Genomic DNA, 19,902 nt, shown 5'->3' on the forward strand with positions numbered 1-19,902 from the left:
CTCTGTCTTCCCACCTCTGCTGATGCTCTGTCTCCCTCTGTCTCAAAAATAAACATTAAAAAAGATGTTTAATAAAAAATACTTGATAAATCCAAACTTAGGCAGAACGAAAGGACAAACCCATCAAATAAACAGAACACAAGTAACAAGAGAGTAGACTTAAAATTAGCCATATCAATAATTACATCTCTCCCGATTTCCCTACCCACACTGTGCAAAGTTCAAGCCCAAAGCAAAGCCAGGTTCTCGACTTCACCAATAGCCAAGCATCACCCGAGGCCCCTCCCCCAGAAATAAATAAGCCTAAGGCGAGGCCTTGAAATCTTTACTGTAAATATGTGTCTCAGGTGATTCTTACAAAAAAACCAGTTTGCATCTCATCTGTACCTTCAGGTTTTCACACAGATGCGGACAGACACTCGGAGCCCCCGTGTCACGGGCTACATGACCTTGGCAGGTCAATTCATCTCCCTCAACGAGGCTCTCCTCTATACGATGGAGACATCTCCACCTTTCAGAAGTGGAGCCGTGCCACGCCTCAAACCTAACAAGTGCTCAAGTCTTTGCTGAAGGAATGAACGAGAAAATGTGCAGCACAGGTACCGTGACCACGTGCCCACGCTGCACGGTTCGGAAGCTAGTCCAAACGTCACTACCTGGGCACATGGGGCTTCTCCATCCCTCCGACCTCCCCGACCCAAACATTTCAGCTTACGCTGCAAAACTCAATTGCTTGGAGCATCCCCGACTGGCCCGTGCCGTTCACGCTTCAGTTCCCTGACTTGGTCTGGCGCATCTGGCTGCAATTTCCCTCCTGAATTTCTCCCCCCAGCCCCCCACCCCCAGCCCATCCCTTCACCTACACAACACCTACCTTAGGGAGGTAGATGTGACTCAGCTCCGGGATGACCTTCCTCAGGAAAACTTGGCCAGGCACGTTCCCTTTTAGGCTAGCACATGCCGATCACCGCGCCTGGAAGCAATGAACATTGCAGGTGTCTCCCTAGAGCACTTCCTGGAGCAAAGGAGCACCTCGGCAAAAACCTGGGGACTACGGAGAGTTGGGGAGCGGGGGAGCCAGTCTTGGACATAGTGAAGAATCATTCCCTGGGGCTTCCTTGGCCAAGAATTGGACCTGTGACCGAAACAGTTCAAACAGGGGTAGGAAAGGCCCTGGGTGGGGAGGAACTGAGGTCCACCCACCCAACCAAGAGCCAGCCAGCATCAATGCACCAGGCACCCAGCTGAGCCCCCCTGGATGTAGCTCCTCTAGGCCCCGTCCAGGCTCCCAGTGGCCACAGCCCCAGCAACACGCTGACTGCAGTTTCCTGAGACACCCCAGACCCCCACAGAAATGGAAGGATGAGACACATCATTTTTTGAGCCACCAAGTTTCGTGGTCACTTCTTATGTAATGATAGATAGAGAATACAGATTTCACTTCAACTCCTAGGCTTCTTTTTGCTCCGTATACCCATTTATCTAAAAGTATCCGTTTCATAGATAAAAAAAAAAAAAAATCATCAAAGAGCCACAGAGGATACATGTTCTAGCTCCCTCTGGCCACACTCACCAAAGAGACATCGGATTTCTCAGATTCTAAAATGGTTTAAAAGATACCCTAGTTTCTGTTTTGTGAGGTATTCAGATTAAATGGGTCGACTATATAATTACGCCGTAAAAATAGAATGAGTCAAATGATATGATAAGGAATAGTTCAATATTCTTTGAATTACACTTGTTTCCAAATAGGACTTATTTTAATTATAGAATACACATTTCATTACTTTAAATCCTTGTAACTCTTTAAAGACATGTTTCAGTTCATGAAAGGCATTTTTACCTATGGACCCAAGAGTAAATTTAGAAATCACCTTTACTATATTCCTCCAAATTTAATCAACTTAATAATATCTACATTAATTTTTATTGAAATAAGAAAAATTATTCCAAGAGTGTAAATTTTATGTACCCTAAAACAAAAAGAGCCTAGCTGTTTCAAAATAAAGAACATCAAATTTATCAGCTAAAAAAAAAAAAAAAACCACTCCCAAGAAAAGGATACCATTTTGTAAAAATATTTTTTATTTTTATTTTTTTGAATTTATTTATTTTGAAAAAGAGAGTGCACGTACACACATGCATAAACAGGGGAGGGGGTGGGGGGAAGAGAGAGAGAGAGAGAGAGAGAGAGAGAGAGAGAGAGAATCCCAAGCAGGCTCCATGCTGTCAGCACAGAGGCCAAAGCAAAGGCTCAATTTCATGAGATCACGACCCAAGCCGAAATCAAGAGTCAGATGCTTAACTAACTGGGCCATCCAGGTGCCTTTTTTTTTGTCATAAAAACATTTTTTTAAACCTAAGGAAGTAAGTACACTTTTGTGGCTCAAAGTTTTTATGTTAACGAAAACACCTCAGAATCACTACGTTTAAAAATATTTTATGAAAGCTGAATATGTTCCAGATTTCCATTAATTATTTTTATTTTAAAATAATACACAGTTTTATCATAGTCTTGCTCCCAAGTGTCTAAAAATGTTGAATAAACGGTACTCTGAAAAGCAAATCATAACTCAACTGATAATTTTTTTTTCTTTTTCATTTTTCTTTTTTTTTTTTTTTTAGAAAGAGAGAGAGCATGAATGGTAGAAGGGAGAGAGACAGAATCTCCAGCAGGTTCCATACCCAGCGCAAAGCCTGATGCAGGGCTTGATCTCACAACCCTGAGATCGTGATCAGAACCAAAATCAAGAGTCGGACGCTTAACGGACTGAGCCACCCAGGCAACCCCTCAACTGATATTTTAAATGTGAGTATCCACACAGACTAAAGACGAAAGCAGAATGGTTAGGGGAAAACATACATACGCACAGCTTATTAAGCAGAAGTGTTACATTAAAAATTATGAGCTTTGTTTCAGATTCTTATGAGAAATGAAAGCCTGTGATAAGGCAGATCTTTGTCGGGAGAATGTCTGTAACTCCGCCCTCTGCGGCATTTTCCCACAAGACATCCACCTTCCATGAGCCTCCCTCCTTCCCTCCTGTCCAGGATCCTGCAAAGTTTACTGTGCCTGGGGGCTCTCAGGGTGCACCCCTAAAATGAGGATTTCACCCCGATCAGCAGTTCGGCATCCACAGGGAACCTGTTAGAAATGCAAACTCTCAGGTCCTCCCTGGACCTTGTTAATCAGAAACTCTGGGAGCCGACTGGCAATCTGTATTTAACCCTCTAGGTAAGTCTGCTGTTTTGGAGTCTGTGAGCCACTGACCCAGATCCAGGGCTCCCACAGCCACCTGTGTGCATCACTGTCACCAGCAAACTCTGCAGTGCCCCCCCAATTCCTACCCGAAGAAGGTAGCCCAGGACACTACAGAATCCCAGACGTTCTTACTGGGTCGACGGTGTGGATCACTGGATTAGGCAGTCTTGAAGGCCCTTTCGAGGAAGAGCTGTTTCGCCAAGTCAGCCCCAGTAGTTCCCGTTTTGCTTGGGCACTTGCCAAGCCAGAGAGATTGGAAGGCAAGAGAACTCTGCACCCGCCGCTGCCGGGATCTTGATGCCCAGAAAATCCCTGATCCCAGGAGACACAAGCTCCAGTCTCGTTTCCAGCACGGTGACAGATGCCCCAAACTGAAGGCCAGCCGCTTTGCCCCTCTCCTACTCTGCTTACAAGCAGTTATCAGTTTACTTTGGTGTTAAAGAGAGACGTGACCTTATTTTCCAACACCGGGCCCCTGAGAGAGTGCCCTGAATAGATTCTGTTAAGTCTACCGTGGAGCAGATCCAGCTTGCGAGGCATCATGAAATAAACCCAAAATGAGAAGTCAAAAAGATGCCGCTAGAAATGGCGACAGCCATGGGGGTTGTGGGTGAAGCTGGGAAGTCAGGATGAAAACAACCTGGGTCTCAGCGCAGGGGACAGAAAGCCCACTGCCCAGCTCCCTCCGAACCCCCACTTCCCCATCCCAACAACAGAAAGTCCACTTTATATGGCAGCCCATTCCGATCTGGGTCAGCTGTGACCTTCATTAAGTTGAAACCCGCCTCCGTATCACTTTCCCCCGTGGGTCTTGGCTGGGCAATCGGCAGAGCATGCGGTCACTAATCCCTCCACCCCACAGAGGCTTTTCGAGTATAGTCAACTACTGTGTGCTGAGCTCAGAAATGTGCCGGGCTGGGCGTCTGGACAGGAGAGTAGCCCATCTCTATCCGACGAGATGTGCGGGTCGGGGGACGGCCATTGGGATATCCCAACCCCCCCCCCCCCATCCTCTTACACTGGCCTCGGCACTTGCTGTTATATTTCATGTTTGATATACATAGGTAAAGATTCTGGAACCCCAGGTATTCGCCTTCATTTGTGGTACTGAAAGAAATCTTTAAGTAAAGCCCAGTCAGTCTCAGTTGCAACCTATCTAATTCCAAAACAGCCTGTCTGGGTGGGAAGATGCTCCAGGAAAACCCATCAGAGGGTCACCAACAATCCCTCTCGAGCCTGGGGGGGGAAGCAGGGTTGGCAGAAGGGACATCCCAGGGGACGGTGAAATGCAGGAGCTCTGAGAACAGCTCCAGGCAGAGAGGCACCTGCCCGAGAAGGCAAATGTGGGAATGCTCACTCCACCTTGCCACCTCAGGGAAATGAGACACGTGACCCCGGGAAAGGGAAGAGCAGGCTGGGGGGGAGGGGGGGCAGGGGGAACGCCTCCTTCTGCCCACTGAGTATATGCTCTATACCAGCTTTTCCACTCCCCAGTGACTTGAAGATGCCACTGGTGCTACCTTTTGGCCCCAGTGTCCCTGTAGGCGGGACCATAGTAATACCAACACAGCAGTGTTGTTGTCAGAAGAACACCTGAGGGTAACCTCAGGTGACCGCCAGCAGGCCCCCCCCCCAAGGCACAGGATCCCAAGGGTATGCCTGCCTCACGCTCCCGTCACCACACCCTCCCAGAGAATGCACTGGTCGTGGCCCAGAGACATCGCCAACCCCCCCTTTGAGATGTTCTACCCAAGAGGCAATTAAGTTGGAAGAAATTTTCTGCCACAGGACTCCATAAAACTTGTAATTGGGGATGGGAAAAAAGAAATGACCTCTAAATATTTTTCACACCCACAAAAGGTAAAGAATTAAACACCTGACCGCCCCAATGTAAATATTTAGTACGCAAGTTTCAAGGTCACGTAGGTAACTCCTACCTTCCGAATACAAAGGATTTTCAACAACCAACTTATAGACCAAAAATCACATTAAGAACTCTTCTGGTTTTACCGTGAACCCTGCCTTCTTTCACAAAAGATGTGAGATACCTTTAAGAAAAATTGTCATCAGAGGGAACCAGGTAGTTTAAGAAACTAGAGAAAATTAAAGCACAGAAACCGGTCAAGACAGAGAAACACTACGCATAGTTTCCTACTAAGCCGCTATAGGCGAGCTTAAATTTTGCTTCAAGTTCATTGTTTCTGATCAAATTATTTGCCTCACGTGTTTCTGACACATTTTCAAGTGTGTAAAGTGTAGAACACCCCGGCTGATAGCAGTGCAACAGCTACTTACTGACATGTCCACCAAAACACAGAGGGAGATGTCATGGCCACCTCTGGAATAGTCTTCAACCCAAACAGAGGGCAGGAGGGACAAGAGGGCCACGCTGTCAGGAAGATGATTCTAAAAGGATCCAAGATAACTCCTGGCCACTCAAATGCTGCCTAGTGCCACCTACGTGGAAGGTCAAAGTTGACAAAACCAAAGCAGTGGAGGGGCTCCGTAAATCGTGGAAGAATCTTCCCCAACAAATAAGCCTCTTGGATTGTTAAGAGCTCAGTCGGTTCATAATCTTCAACGGAAGTCCCAAAAGCCCGGCCAGAAGGCAGAATTACGCGCTTCTGTCCCTAGCGAGCAAAGCCAGAATGTTCTTTGAGAAGTAACAGTTTTGAAGGACCCACTCTAGTACATGGGCCCGGTGAACCCGGATGTCTACTTGAAATTTGCTAAGAGGGTAGATCTTAAATGTTCTCGCCACACACACGTGCGAACACACACACACACACACACACACACACACACACAAGGTAACTCCGTGAGGTAGTGGATGTGTTACTTAGCTTAACTGTAGCCACCATTTCATAATGCATACATACGCCAAAACTTCACGCTGTATATCCTATGTATGATTTTTCTTTGTCAATGGTAATTCAGTAAAGCTGGAAGGATATAAATAAAACCAATTAGGGGAAAAAAAACCATCTCATAAATGAATGTGCCATATATGTTAGATATGAGGCGTTAAGGATAACGATTTTAGTTTCAGACCAATTAATACTACACCATTCTCTGGGGCCGCAGAGGTGAGGTGCCTACACACACATGCCTCTACCGATGTGTTACCAGCGAGTGTGCGACTTTACTGGAGGTTTTCTTTCTCGCCAGAGGAAATTTTGAGGTTAGGGACGATGTATTATTAATTTTTATTCTCCGCACTCAACGGAGCGCCGTGAGCACATATAAACTCAATAAATGTGTTCGCTGAATGGGATCCAGACCATTCGGCAGAACGTGGCTGGTGTGGCATGCCTCCTTTCAGGCCTGGTCAAACTTGACCTCTTCACAGACGACCTTCGTTTATGTTCCCTCGTGTCACCCAAATGGAACAAGCTCTACGGGAAGCCTGAGAGCATCCCCACCTGTTCCTGACACCACAATCAATACAAGATATTCCGAGAACCGAGTTCAACCAGCTACAGACACAGCCACGCAATCAACCACGATTCTATGGGCTCCATGTTGCTCTCGAGCTGATCAGCGGAGATGTTTCAAATGTTTTTACAGAAAGCCAAATAGAAATCTACAGAATCATTCCGATCTTCTAGGCTAGTAACCTTATGAAAAAAAAAAAAAATGAGGTTAGCTTGGCATGATTTGTTCTTCGTGAAACGATTCTTGCTTTCAGTTATGACTATTTCCTTCCCTGCGAGTACACAACCATCTGCTTAACACTATGTTTTAGAACACTGCCAAGGATAGGGAGTAAAATAATTGAATTGTAGAGTCTAGAACGGCATCCTCCCATGGAAATATAATGCAAGCCACAGATGTGAACCATATATGTCATTTCAAATCCTCTTGGTAGGTATATTAAACATTAAAAAGAAGAAGATGAAATTAATTTTGACAGCATATTTTATTCAACTCAATCAATCCAAAATATCATTTCAACTTGTAATATGAAAAATATTAATGAGGGATTTTGCATTCTGTTTTCAAACGAAATCTGCAAAACCTGAGATATCACACCTGCAGGATATCTGAAGTCATGCTAGCCACAGAGCCAGTGCTCTTGAGTCATGGGTGGCCACCGTACTGGACAGTGTGGGTCTGGAATCTCTTGTCACTTTCTGAAAAACCAGGGCATTTATCTCGATTCTGGCACGTCTCGTCTTCTCCGTGATCTCTTGGGATTATTACCAAGAGTAATGCCTTGATTTCAGCCGCCAACTCCTTCGGCATCTGAGAAATCATTCACCTCAATCTTGAGATGCAAAACCACTCAGGTAGCTTAAGGCTGAAGCAGATATTCACAAGAATAAGTCATGAGGCAGAGATCTACCTTTATGCCCTTGCGTTCAAGTTATTTAAACATCATAAAAAACATGATTGTTTCTTCTGCCCTGTTTCATTCAGACCATATGTGGTCAGGGAAAATAATTAAAGAGGAGACATGACAGAAGCCTTTTAGGGTGGCCAGGATTGCATGAAGCAGAGCGGAGGCGAAGGGGCGCCCGAGGCAGAAGAAACAGCAGGTGCAATGCAGAGAGGTGCCAGAGGCACACGGGAGCCACACTGGGAAGAACAGGAATGGCATGTTAATAAGACTTTGTTTTGAGCATGCGGTCCGGGCTTGGAGCAGGTGAACAAGGTGATAGACGGATACCTCGGCTAATGTTGGAGATGGTACAAGAGAGGCAGGAAAGGGAAGAAGGTTTAGGGCAGGGCCATGAAACAGAAAGGAGAAGATGGCCAAGGAATGGACTAAGGTGGAAGATGCACCAAGAATACAGACAGGCAGGGGGCTCAGTCACTTAAGCATCCTACTCTCTGACCCGGCTCAGGTCATGATCTCAAGGTCATGGGATGAGCCCATGCTGACAGTGTGGAGCCTGCTTGCGATTCTCTCTCTCCCTCTCTCTCTCTGCCCCTCCCCCACTTGCTCATGCTCTCTTTCTCCTTCTCTCAAAACAAATACACTTAAAAAAAAAAGAATGCCAAGACGGGCAAGCAGGAGAGATATTTCAGACTCAGGGACAGAGAGGATGTCAAAGGGGACCAGGGTCCTAACTTCAGTATTAAGATGCTACGCATGAGCTGGCAAGAACCATCCATCTGAAGGCCTCTCTCCCTCACGGGGCACATTCCTGATGTCAGCGTCAGCTCAGATGCAGGGGAAAGAATTCACCCCTTTCCGAAGACAAGCTTTCCATGATTCCTACGCTGTCATTTCATTAGACCACAAAGCATCGACTAATCGATTAAAAATCTATGAGCACAGACAAAAGTTGTCTTGTTTGCGACTACGTTTGCTATGTCAGGTTTGAGGAATTTACCCTCTTATTGGGAGAGGGGACTTTCTTACAGGAGCTTTGCTTCTTCACTTATCAAAATGCAAGGGGAAAAAATGCCTGCTGACATCATATTCCCTTTATAGGACTTTCTGTTCCAAGACGGGATAGAGGGGCTGAAAAGCGATGGAAAAAAGAAAACGTGATGAAGCTAAAATAAAAATAAAAATAAAATAAAATAAAAAGATGAACCTTTGCTTCATTGATGGTGCGTCCCCCATGTCACATAGGCATCCCTGGGGTACACGGGACCCCATCTGCAAAGCACACAGACAATTTCAGCACGGGCACCCAGACACTTCAGAGGGTGGACAAGGTCAAAAGCAGCACTGAGGTCACTTCCATTCTCCTGCAACAGGCAGTGGCCTGGCAAGAGGACTAAAGAAGTGTACCCATCAACCTGACTGGGCCACCAGGTGCCCAGACACTTGGTTAAGCAAGAGTGTGCTTGGAAGGATGTTCCTGGGTGAGATTAACACTTGAACCTGTCCACTGAGTGAAGCAGGCTGCCCTCCCCGCCCCACCCCCCGACGCGGGTGGGCCTCATCTAGTCTGTGGAAGGCCTGAATACCACAAAAGGGGAGAAGGGACAATCTGATCGCTGCCAGACTCTGTGAGCTGAGACATCGTCTTGCCCTCCCCTCACACTGGAACTTACACCATGGGCTCCCCTGGGTCTCCAGGCTCCAGGTGACGTATCTGGGACTTCCCAGCCTCCATACCCGCACGAGCCCCTTCCCTCCCTTAAAAAGAGACGGAGATAGGGATAGAGGCAGAGACAGCAACCTCTTGATTCTGTTTCTCGGGAGGATCCTGACTAACACAAGGTCTGCATGACTAAAACACACCATCTGATAAAATACAAGGTCCAAATTAAAATAAAGATATTCAAGTATTTCGGACACCAAATGTATAAACACGTCTCATCACGTCTTGGTGTCCTGACCTTACAAGGTCTCGGTGATGCCGTCTCTCGATCGCTAACTCGCGGTCCCTAAACACCTTTTGGGAAAGGTCCGAAGGGCAGAGAGAGCTTTTCAACAGCTGAATGCCTCGCGTTCAATGCCTCACATGAACTCCTATCACTACGGTGGAATATTCACGTAAAACCAATTTCCAAACAACACACGTTGATACGTATTTCAACTTACCACGAGATGCAGATGCGTGTGGTTGGAAAACTCCTCCCCCTACAAGAGCTATACATTTCAATCCGCTAACAGGAGTCAGATAGAATAAAATCTCCATGAGGGCGCCTGGGTGGCTCAGTCGGTTAAGCGGCCGACTCTCTCACGGTCCGTGAGTTCGAGCCCCACGTCGGGCTCCGTGCTGACCGCTCAGAGCCTGGAGCCTGTTTCAGATTCTGTGTCTCCCTCTCTCTGACCCTCCCCCGTTCATGCTCTGTCTCTCTCTGTCTCAAAAATAAATAAATGTTAAAAAAAAAAAAGAATAAAATCTCCACGAAATTAAATAACTGAGCTGCTAGACAGTTAGCTGATCCCTTCAAAGATGGTGGCCACGCTGACCAAAGCACTAGGAGAAGGTTTACGTGGTCACACACCCGATCCGCGCTGCAGGTTGGACCAAAGCCCGCAAAAGCGAGGAATCGCACCCACGAGGGGCCATATTCAGAACCGACACAAAGATCTCTCTTCTCCTCTCATGGTCACTACACAAGAACAAAATTTATTGGGAAGAATAACATCTGATTCTGAAAAATCACAACATTCCAATGAATGATCACTGGAATGAGCACAGGCCAGGGGACAGATTAAAAGGATTTTTTAAATCCCCAACTCACAGTCAAGAGGACAATGAGCTTTCCCATTTCACCTTGTTCTGACCGCATAGTCAAGACACAGAGCGTTGTCAGGATTCACTGGTATTTCTCAGCACGTCTGAGTTCCTAGTTTCCAATGGTCTGTTTCTGACCCACTGTGGAAGCGATGACCCCCTGGTAGCCAGGGAAGAAAGAGCTTGTACATGTATGTGAATAAATATGCGCACACATCCACGACGGTGGAGTGTCTGCACGGAGATTTGAACATAAGTCCTTTGATATTAGTCACTAAACTCCACCCAAAGACTGCAATCAACAAGCAAGTAACGTGAAAGATTAAAAGCCTGGAAAAGAATATGCAAATAATTTCCTTTTGCAAAATACAAACAACATGAAAATGCCCCAACCAAAGTCATTGCAATGAGATGGGGCATCACAAGTAACTGAATATAACTCAGAAGCAGGGGAGATAGCCCACAGTCCACGCAGCTGACCGGGCAGGTCTATGAGGCTGACGGCTGTGGCCACAACATCAGGGCCGGCTTCTGGAATGGCCAGCACAGTTTCCCAAGCACTGGCTGCATTTTTACAGTGGGTGCATTTCTCTATCGTGTTTGCTCTTGTGGTTTTTACAGAGGGACTAGGTGCCTGAAAGCTGGCATCTCAGACTTTATGGCCTTCGAGGTCCCACAGGCAAGGACCTCCTCAGCTCGCACCCCGGTCGGAAAGCCTGCCAGGTGCCTGGCACAGTTTCCGGCCAACTAGGAGATTCAGCAGCTTCTGTGGATTCAGCAGCTTCTGTGACAGCATCCCTCTCACCCTGGAAACTGTATTTTCAATATGTAAACAAATCCCACAATTTCAGTGAGGCATGAGGGCTGGGCAGAAAATGCGGCAGGACGATGGGAAAGAGGGAAAGAAGGGTGGTCGGAGAAGGGGCGACCTCAGCTTCAGCGTCAGGGTGAGTCTCTGGAAACGTGACTCTCGTCCTGTGACCCGTGTGATGAGAACATACAAGAGCGATGGACGGGGGCGCCTGGGTGGCTCAGTCGGTTCGGCGTCTGACTCTTGATTTTGGCTCAGGTCAAGATCTCGATGGTTCATGAGTCTGACACCGCCCCACCCCCGCCCCGGCTCTGCACTGATGGGAGTAAAGCCTGCTTGGGATTCTCTCTCTCTCTTTCTCCCCCCTGCCCCACGTTCTCTTTCTCTCTCTGAAATAAATAAATAAACATTTAAAAAAGAGACAGATGGAAAAAGGCACGAAATCTACGAGACAGTAACACGTAACAGCAACTCATCTCTGTGGAGCACCAGGCATTGGGCAGCATCATCTTACTTAACCCTCACGGCAATCCGATGCTATAAGTTATCCCCGTTTTACAGATCAGGAAACTGAGGTTCCAGAAGCCTCCACAACTCGCTCAAGTTCACACAGAGCCGATCCCCGCACCCAGAAAAACTCAACTATAAAACCTCGTCTCAGTCTGTCGGTCATGGGCTCCACCACTTGCTGGCTTACAGCTAAGTGTTTGGCCTGGAATCCGCATGGCCCTGACCGAGCCCTCACCCTGCCCTCACCCTGCCTTGCTCCCAGTGTAACAGAAATAAAGCTTGTAATTCCCAAGGGCTCTGCCACCCCGTTTTGAATGTGCACACAGCGTCTGTGACTCCCCTTGAATCTGACGAATCCGGGCCGTCCCAATTTCCTTTATCTCTGACACTAACAGTCTGTTGTGCATCTGGGGGCAAAAGAATCTGTGAATGCCTTCTCTACACGTTTTTAAAGTATCAGAAAGACTGCTTCCACTGGATGCAATTGTCTAGCTTCCAATCCTGAGGTAGGGGATTCCACTATATATGACCACCTCCTCCCCGGCCCAGGTCCTTCCAAATAACAGGATTCGGTTTGTATCACTGATACGCAAATAGAAATAAAACAGAAAGCAGCAAGGCCCTCTCAGCGTGAGCTCCAGAATGTACCCTATTTCACCGATTCTAAGACACATCTGTTTTCCCATTTTAATACCTGAAATGAGGATTCATATCACAGCGGGTGGTGCGTCACAGTTTAACTGGTAGTATGTTTTCTCTTCTTAGCGTGCCATACGATAACGATGCATCTTAAGATCAACAGTGGGTTAGGTTAGGAGACATTCAAAATGGTGCCAATATCAGGCTCCCCACCCCTCATCTCCTTTCTTTCCTTCCAGCCCAACTGGCTGGTCACCACAACAGCTTTCTCATTGATTCCCCATTTCCGCTCTTTCCCGACAGTCCATTCTCCAAAAGGTGGGCCACATGAGCTGCCAGAGCCTGGTCCTCCTTGCGTCCCAACCTCCAGCAGCACCCACGACTTTAGAATAAACAGAAACTCTCCCCTCCATGGCCTTCAAGGCCCTGCTGACCTGGTCCCTCTGCTGCAAGTTCCCGTTCTTCACAAATGCAGGTTCTGTCTGCCTCAGGGCCTTTGCACAAGCCACCCTCTCTACTCAGGGACCTTCCAGAGGTTGCCCCCTGCCTTTTTTTTTCACTTAAGGCTCAGCTCAAACATCCTTCTTGGAGCCCTCCCAGACCACCCAGCCCAGTTCAGATGGTCACTGTCATTCCTGACTGAACTTACTACTGCTTTAAACTAGCTTTTCATTTGTTTGTTTACCTTATCTTTTGCTTCCACTTATGCCATAAAGCCTAAAAGAGGTAGGAACCTTGTCTTCCTTGGACACTGCTTATCCCCAGTACCCAGGCAGGTGCACAAAGGATCCTCTATAAATACCCATTTAACATAATAACCATAATAAAAGATATTACTAAGCTACATTTATGTGTATAGTTACTATTTAATTTTTTTTAAGTTTATTTATTTATTTTGAGGGAGGGGGCAGAGAGAGAATCCCAGGCAAGATCCCCACTGTCAGCACAGAGCCCAGTGCAGGGCTCCAATTCACAAACTGTGAGATTATGACCTAAGCCGAAATCAAGAGTGGGACACTTAACTAAGCCACCCAGGCGCCCCTCATAGTTACTTCCTTTTCATTAAGTTCCAGCCAATGGGACAAAAAAAAAATGCTGACAATGATCATTTTGAAGTGTATCTGTGATTCTTCCTGAAAAGTAAAAAAAAAAAAAAAAAAAGAGAGAGAGAGAGAGAGAAAGAAACAAAGAAAGAAACAAACTTCCAGTGGGGCTTATGAGGAGCAAATGCTTTGCCTTCCCAGATAACCACTCAGAAATTTCCCATATGTTTCTAAATTGTATCTTTAAAAGCTTTATCTAGACTGGATAATTTCAAAACCCATTGATTTTGCTCGGATGTATATATAAAACATACCACAGAATTCTTATAATTCTTCTAGAAAACCTGTCGGCCAAGTGACATATTGTTTCCTTTTGCTCAGTATTCACCTTTGAACTTCCCTCTAAAGTGTTTACAATTTTCAACCCCAGCTTTAGCTCCAGTTCCAGTTTAAAATTGTTTAAATCATCCACATGGTCACTATTTTTATCACCAAACATACACTGGAAAGAGGAAGCAATTTGCTTCATCTACTAACTACTAAAGTTTCCAAAACAAAACAAAACGAAGAAATGAGTCTTATGTCTTTGAATGCTGTGGTCTCCTGTAATTCTCTTTATGAGACTCAATGTTACAAATGTAAACATTACATTTGTCCTTTCTCACAAGAAGGAGGAAATCTAACGTGTCAGAAAAGGAAGATACATGACGTAAGGTCATTCATGTTGCGTTACAAAAGATCATCTAGAAACAAACCCAGGCTTAAAAACAGGAGGAAAATGTATTCTGCAGAAATTCTGAAGCTTTGCCCATACCTTAATTATCTGCAGTTACCTGCGTGGATGATGACACACACAAACAAAGAAAAATTGTATTTCTTGCTACTCTCTCCCCAATCTTCCGGGCCGGACGATCCTGGAACATATCCATCCAAATTTCAGAATCAACGCTACCTTTAGTTTCTTTGGTAAACATTTTGGGCAGAATTTGCGTTCTCTTCTGAACAATTCCCCCAGACGACTTCTTTGTATTTCTACAACATTGTCAATTTTAGTGGCTGCGAGAAACATGAAATTAGGCTCCGGCTAAAATGTCAGGTTGAAAAAAATGAGCACACTGAAAGAAGTGTTCATCCGACGTTTCATTCATCACCATAACGTATTTGATTATTTGATGTTTTTAAGGGATCAAAATGAAAAAAAGGTCCTTTAACCCAAGGGAAAGAATGTCAGTGGCGGTTCAAGGAGGCTAAGACTTTCACCAGATCCCCTGAGCCAGAAAGCCAGAAACAGTCCTAACCCTACCCCTTCATCCTCTAGGCCATGTGCATCCGCCTTTACATAGTTCAAGAAAGTCAAACCTGCCATCCTTCTCCTCAACCCTCTTAAAATAAGGAGGCTTTAATAAAGTATTGCAAAATCTTAAGAGGTGGCCTCTAAACACTAAAATTAGCTTAAGGTCTCCTGCCTTGTACCCCTTAATGACTAAGCACTGCTCAAGAACTTCAAAGCATGTCACTTGGTTGTGAAGAAGAGATCTGTTGGTATCAGACCCAAAAAGAATGTAGGGGAGCACCTCCAAGACAGAGGTTATCCCCCTCGGTGTGGTGGAAAGATTCAGGGGCTCCAGGGCACACACAGCCCAGGGGTAAAACCACTGTGATTCACCCAGTCACTTTGCGTCACCAGCAGAAAGGAGATAACAACTATCCTGCTTTGGAAGAAAGAGAACATGCTGTCAACTGCCCAGAACGAGGCCGGTCCCCGAGCCGGCCCACAGAGACAACTCAGATTACAGTCCAGAAAGCCTTCTTCTTCTGAGTCCTCTTATTCACTCGCTACCCTTGGTGCTGTACTAAATAGAATGGATATATTTTTTCTCGAATGAGTCATGGCTTTGCAGAGCTTCAGATCCTTCGTCCTGCATATCAATTCTCATTGCATCATACCGGGAGTCAGAAAACTGGTAAAAACGAGAATAAATGAGAAGTTGTTCTCTCTCTATTTTTTTTAATGTTTGTTTACTCATTTTTGAGAGAGAGAGAGAGAGAGAGAGAGAGAGAGATAGGGAGGGGCAGAGACAGAGAGAGAAGGAGGCAGAATCCCAAGCAGGCTCTGCACCATCAGCACTGAGCCCGGTGCGGGGCTTGAACTCATGAACCGTGGGATCGTGACCTGAGCCAAAACCAAGAATCGGATGCTTAACAGACTGAGCCCCCCAGGCGCCCTTAAATCAAGTCACGACGTAACTGGGTTTCTTATCATTTGTTTCTCTCTCTTAAAAGTTAAGTATTGAAAAAAGGTCCAGGTTACAGGGTGTCTGGGTAGTCAGAGGGTTAAGGCGTGAGACTCCTGATTTCAGCTCAGGTCATGATCTCACAGTCGTGAGATGGAACCCCTTGTCAGGGAGCCTGCTTGAGATTCTCTCCCCCTCTCTCCCTGCCCCTCCCCTGCTCTAAAATTAAAAATTAACAAACATTTTTTTTAAGTCCAGGTTACCTGGAGATCCTCTGGGCTCAGAACAATCAACCTCATCCTATCACGGAAAAAAATGAGAGTAAAGAGTACGGTCGATCAAATAAGATTTTTACAAGCACCGTTCGTCGTAACACCTGGAATACCGTGGCTTTTCAGAGAGAAAAATGTGGCCAAGTAAACAGTCTAAACAAGCTGGACATACAAAGGACAGACTTTTTACAGAGTTTATTCCTAAGGAGGCTGTTAGACAGGATCGGTGTGGCGGGAGTATATTTTGGGGAGAGGGCAAACAGTGGGATTACTAAATTAATCCGTCCCATTCTCCTGGACCACAAATGGGCCTCGTCTATACCAGCATTATCCACAGCTCCACCTACCTGCCACACTGTGTCTACAGCAGCTGTGGTATGGCAGGGCCCCAAGAGTTAATGCCATGCCTCTGCTTAGCTAAGTAAACTGTTTGGGAAAGAGAGAGATGTCATTTCAAAGTTAAAAGGGCTGGGGGCAGGGGGAGAAAACCTCACAATGAATGTACACTTCCGACAACCTTTTAAAATATCTAGGTAGCAAACGTAATCGTTTGGGTACAGACACTCGGCAAGTAAGTCGTTTTAATTTTTCTTATGTTAGCTAATTAGGCTGCTCTAGAGATTTAACGTACAATTAAGAATTACAGGATCTGGTTGATGTATATACAGGGCACACATTTGTATTTTATTCCCTTTTGACCCAGCGGGAGTTACCTAACCGTTGTGCCAATATGCTTCTTTCAAGTACAAATGAAAGTATTATTGTCAACCTAGAGAACGAGGGGGTTCAGAATGGGGTCCAGACTGGGTTTCTCCCAATGGCCAGGCTTCTCCTCAATTAGGCCCTTAAGGATAATTAAGTCTCCTTACTATGAAATGTACCTGGATAGGACTGTTCAGGACTATGTGCTGGCCCATACAGATCTCCTTATTGTGCAGAAGAAAACACGCAACAGATCGTCAGTCATAACAAAACAACAACCCGATCTCAGTTCTGATCTAAAATTAAACCACATACTTAAAATAGACCATGCCTTAGAAATTCTTCCATTTTAAAACCAAAAACAACTGTACAGAAAAACACAGGGACTGATAACAAAAATTAAAAAAAGAAAAGTAGGGTGACACTCACCTAGCACTGGGTTTCGGGCACTGCTCAAAGCGCTTTACCGATTATCAGGTTGACAAAGCACGGCCACCTCCCTGTTCAATTAGTGACTTTACTGTTGTAAGATCCATACTAGCACCAGAAATATCGTAGGATAAATCAGTGGGGATGTTACGGACAAAGAATGCTGGCTTATCATCACCTCGCCCTTAGGTTAAAATAATTATGCTTATTAATAAATAGCTCATCTGAATGACCAGGGGTTGTGATGTCACAAAATATATACAAGTTAGTACAGATATTTTCCATAGAATGACTCTAAGTGTGACTTGGGGCGGGGGGGGGGGGGGTGCGGAGGGAAAGGCTGAATAGGTATCTTCGACACCAACAAGGGAAATGGGGAAAAGTAAAGTCTTATTATTGATATTGCAAAAACGTCTAGTCGACTACCACATTCCCCTTCTCAAAAACAGACCAATCTGCAGTCCTTACAATGCCAGCCATGCAATGTTGTCACAGATGTGTGCCAGATTTTGCACAGGGCATGGCCGCGGGGGGGGGGGGGGGGGGGACCCAGTTTGCCCGGATCTCAGGCAGCGAAGAAAGCCCGTCCATTTCTGCGGCTCACGAAACGAGTCACAACTTGAAAGGGTTAAGAAGCCGGGCACCAGGTGTTTTCCTTCCACTTTCCCCGAGTAACTGAAGCACACGGCAAAGTCACCCCTGCCACCCTCCCCGCAAGCCTGCGCAGAGGCACCACTGTCACTGCCATTTCCACCACGCTGCTCCTGCTCCGACAACAATCGGCGGGCACCAGGCTGGGCAGCGGGCACCGGCGCCTCCCCACAGCCTGCAACGCGCCGTGCTGCGAAGTTATGAGCTCCGCTGGGTGACGGGGGCACGAGTGAGCCAAGGATACTTTCATTCCCTCTCGAATCTGTGTGCTTTCAAAGAAAGTGGAGACGAGGGAGGCACGGGTGGAGCTGGAGGGGGCAACCAAATACAAACTTTCAGAGCCTCTGAATCTGCATTTCTTGCCAGAATGGCCCAGCCGGCGATCGGGAGATTCAGACACACCCCCCGCCCCCCACCCCCCACCCCAACAAGTATTCAGCCCCGGAGGCTGCAGACCCCGCGAGGAGACGCGGTCCCTCGCCTGCCCGCTCCCCCAGCAGCAGGCAGCAGGCAGCAGGCGCGCTCGGGGAGCCCGCCGCTCGCGCCCCGCAAGCCCGCCCCGCAAGCCCGCCCGGCTCCGCAGCGCCCCTGCCCGGCCTCCCCGCCCAGCCCGGACGCGCAGCCGGGCGCCTCCCCCCTTCGCGGCCCACACCGCCGGCCGGGGTCCGTCCGGGCCAGCGCGGCTGCGGGACCGGGCCGGACGGACAGCCAGGCGCGGCGCGGAGGCTCGGGGGCGGACCCGGCTGCGCTCCGGCCGCGCGCGCCTCCCGCATTGTCCGCAGCCGGGGCGCCGCGCGGCCCCCCGCCCCGACCCCCAGCCCCTGCCCGGCCCGGCCTTACCTCGGCCGCGCTCCCCGGCCCCGGGCGGTGCGGTCCCCGGCCGGGCGCCAAGCTCCCGGGGACGACGGGTAGGAAGGTCGGGCCCGCCACACACGGGGTCCGGGCCGCCGGCGCCGCCGGAGGGCCGAGCGCGGGCCGCGGGGGCCGCCGAGTCCTCGCGCCGCCTCGGCGGGGCCACGGATACGGAGCTGCCCGCGCGAGCCGAGGCGGCCCGGGACGCAAGGCCGTGGAGGGCCCGGCCGGCGGCGGCCGCGATGGTTCGGTCTGCACCGAGTGGGAGGGCTCAGGCGGGCTTCGCGGAGCGCGAGGGAGGGAACTTGGAGCGAGTTGCCGCGGCCCAGAGCGCGTGTCCCTGTGGAGTGTGCACGCCCCTAAAGAGCGCCCCGCCCCGCCCCCGCCCCGCCCCTCCCCTCCTCTCCCCCTCCCCGTTCCCGCCCCCTCCCGCACCCCCACTTCCAGCCCGGCCCCCTCCCCCACTCCCTCCTTGGCCCCACCTCCAAACCCCTTCCACACCCCCACCTCCGCTCCCACCCCGTGGGGGGGGGTGGGGAGGGGGGGAAGAAGCCACAGGGTCTCCGCTGCCGCCGGGAAGCCCCACATTGGACCACGGCGCCTGGGACCCTGGAGTCCCTTTTGTGAATGCGGTAACCACACCTGGTAGTCAACCCATCCAGATGATCTCGGTGCCTGACATTTTCCGTGGGCTCACTTGCATACACTCTGGGGAGCCTGCTTTGAGCATTTGCAGACTTAATTTCTCCAGGCATTTTTTTCAGACTCCAAAAAATGTTTGGAGGAAACAGTAAAGAATATTTTAAAAATCGCAAGCACGATGTACTGCCCCTAGAGTGCAGGCCGGCTGATGTTTCCAAATTAACTCAGTGTTTCAGGGTGTATGATGATTCATGTTCATCATGTGTGGCTTGTAAATAAATGCTTTTTCTTTCGATGCACTTAATCACTTGGTTGGGTTTTCTGAGGGTTTTGTTGTTTTAGGAATACCGAGCACATTCCAGTTTAGTGTTTGCTATTGGGAACTCTAGTAGAGGAAATCCCTACTTATCGAAACGACTGAATGAGATACGAACTCACAACATAATTACTTCTCTAGAATATTTAGCAGAGATTTCCTTATACCTTTTGTACGTTTGAAATAAAATTATGTTCATCCCATTTGCTCAGAAAGATCATCTGTATTTGAACTGTGTGACTTGTAGCATTCCAGGTCAGAAACGATCAAATAAATGAAACTCAGACTTCCAGCGTCAAGTTTTGGCTACTGACAAGGGAACCATTTTAAGCGAGTGACATGATACTGGGTTTTGAACGGAACTTTCCTTCGCCATGCTAATGCATTCCAT

General features: G+C 47.8%; 1 protein-coding gene across 6 annotated transcripts in view; it reads right to left on the reverse strand.

The window, feature by feature from the left end:
- FAM110B (family with sequence similarity 110 member B) overlaps positions 1 to 18,905 on the reverse strand; it is a 142,977-nt gene extending 124,072 nt beyond the window's left edge. For 3 of the 6 annotated variants that reach the window (XM_027042902.2, XM_027042905.2, XM_053208600.1), the window contains exon 1: positions 18,542 to 18,891. The gene's annotated coding sequence lies outside the window, so the exon portion shown is untranslated. Of the gene's footprint in view, positions 1 to 874; positions 974 to 18,541 lie in introns of all 6 variants that reach the window. The other 3 variants (XM_027042903.2, XM_053208602.1, XR_003415170.2) reach the window with 2 other exon arrangements.
- Positions 18,906 to 19,902: the final 997 nt, after the last annotated feature.

The sequence above is a fragment of the Acinonyx jubatus genome, chromosome F2, assembly GCF_027475565.1.
Source record: "Acinonyx jubatus isolate Ajub_Pintada_27869175 chromosome F2, VMU_Ajub_asm_v1.0, whole genome shotgun sequence".
Lineage (NCBI taxonomy): Eukaryota > Metazoa > Chordata > Mammalia > Carnivora > Felidae > Acinonyx > Acinonyx jubatus.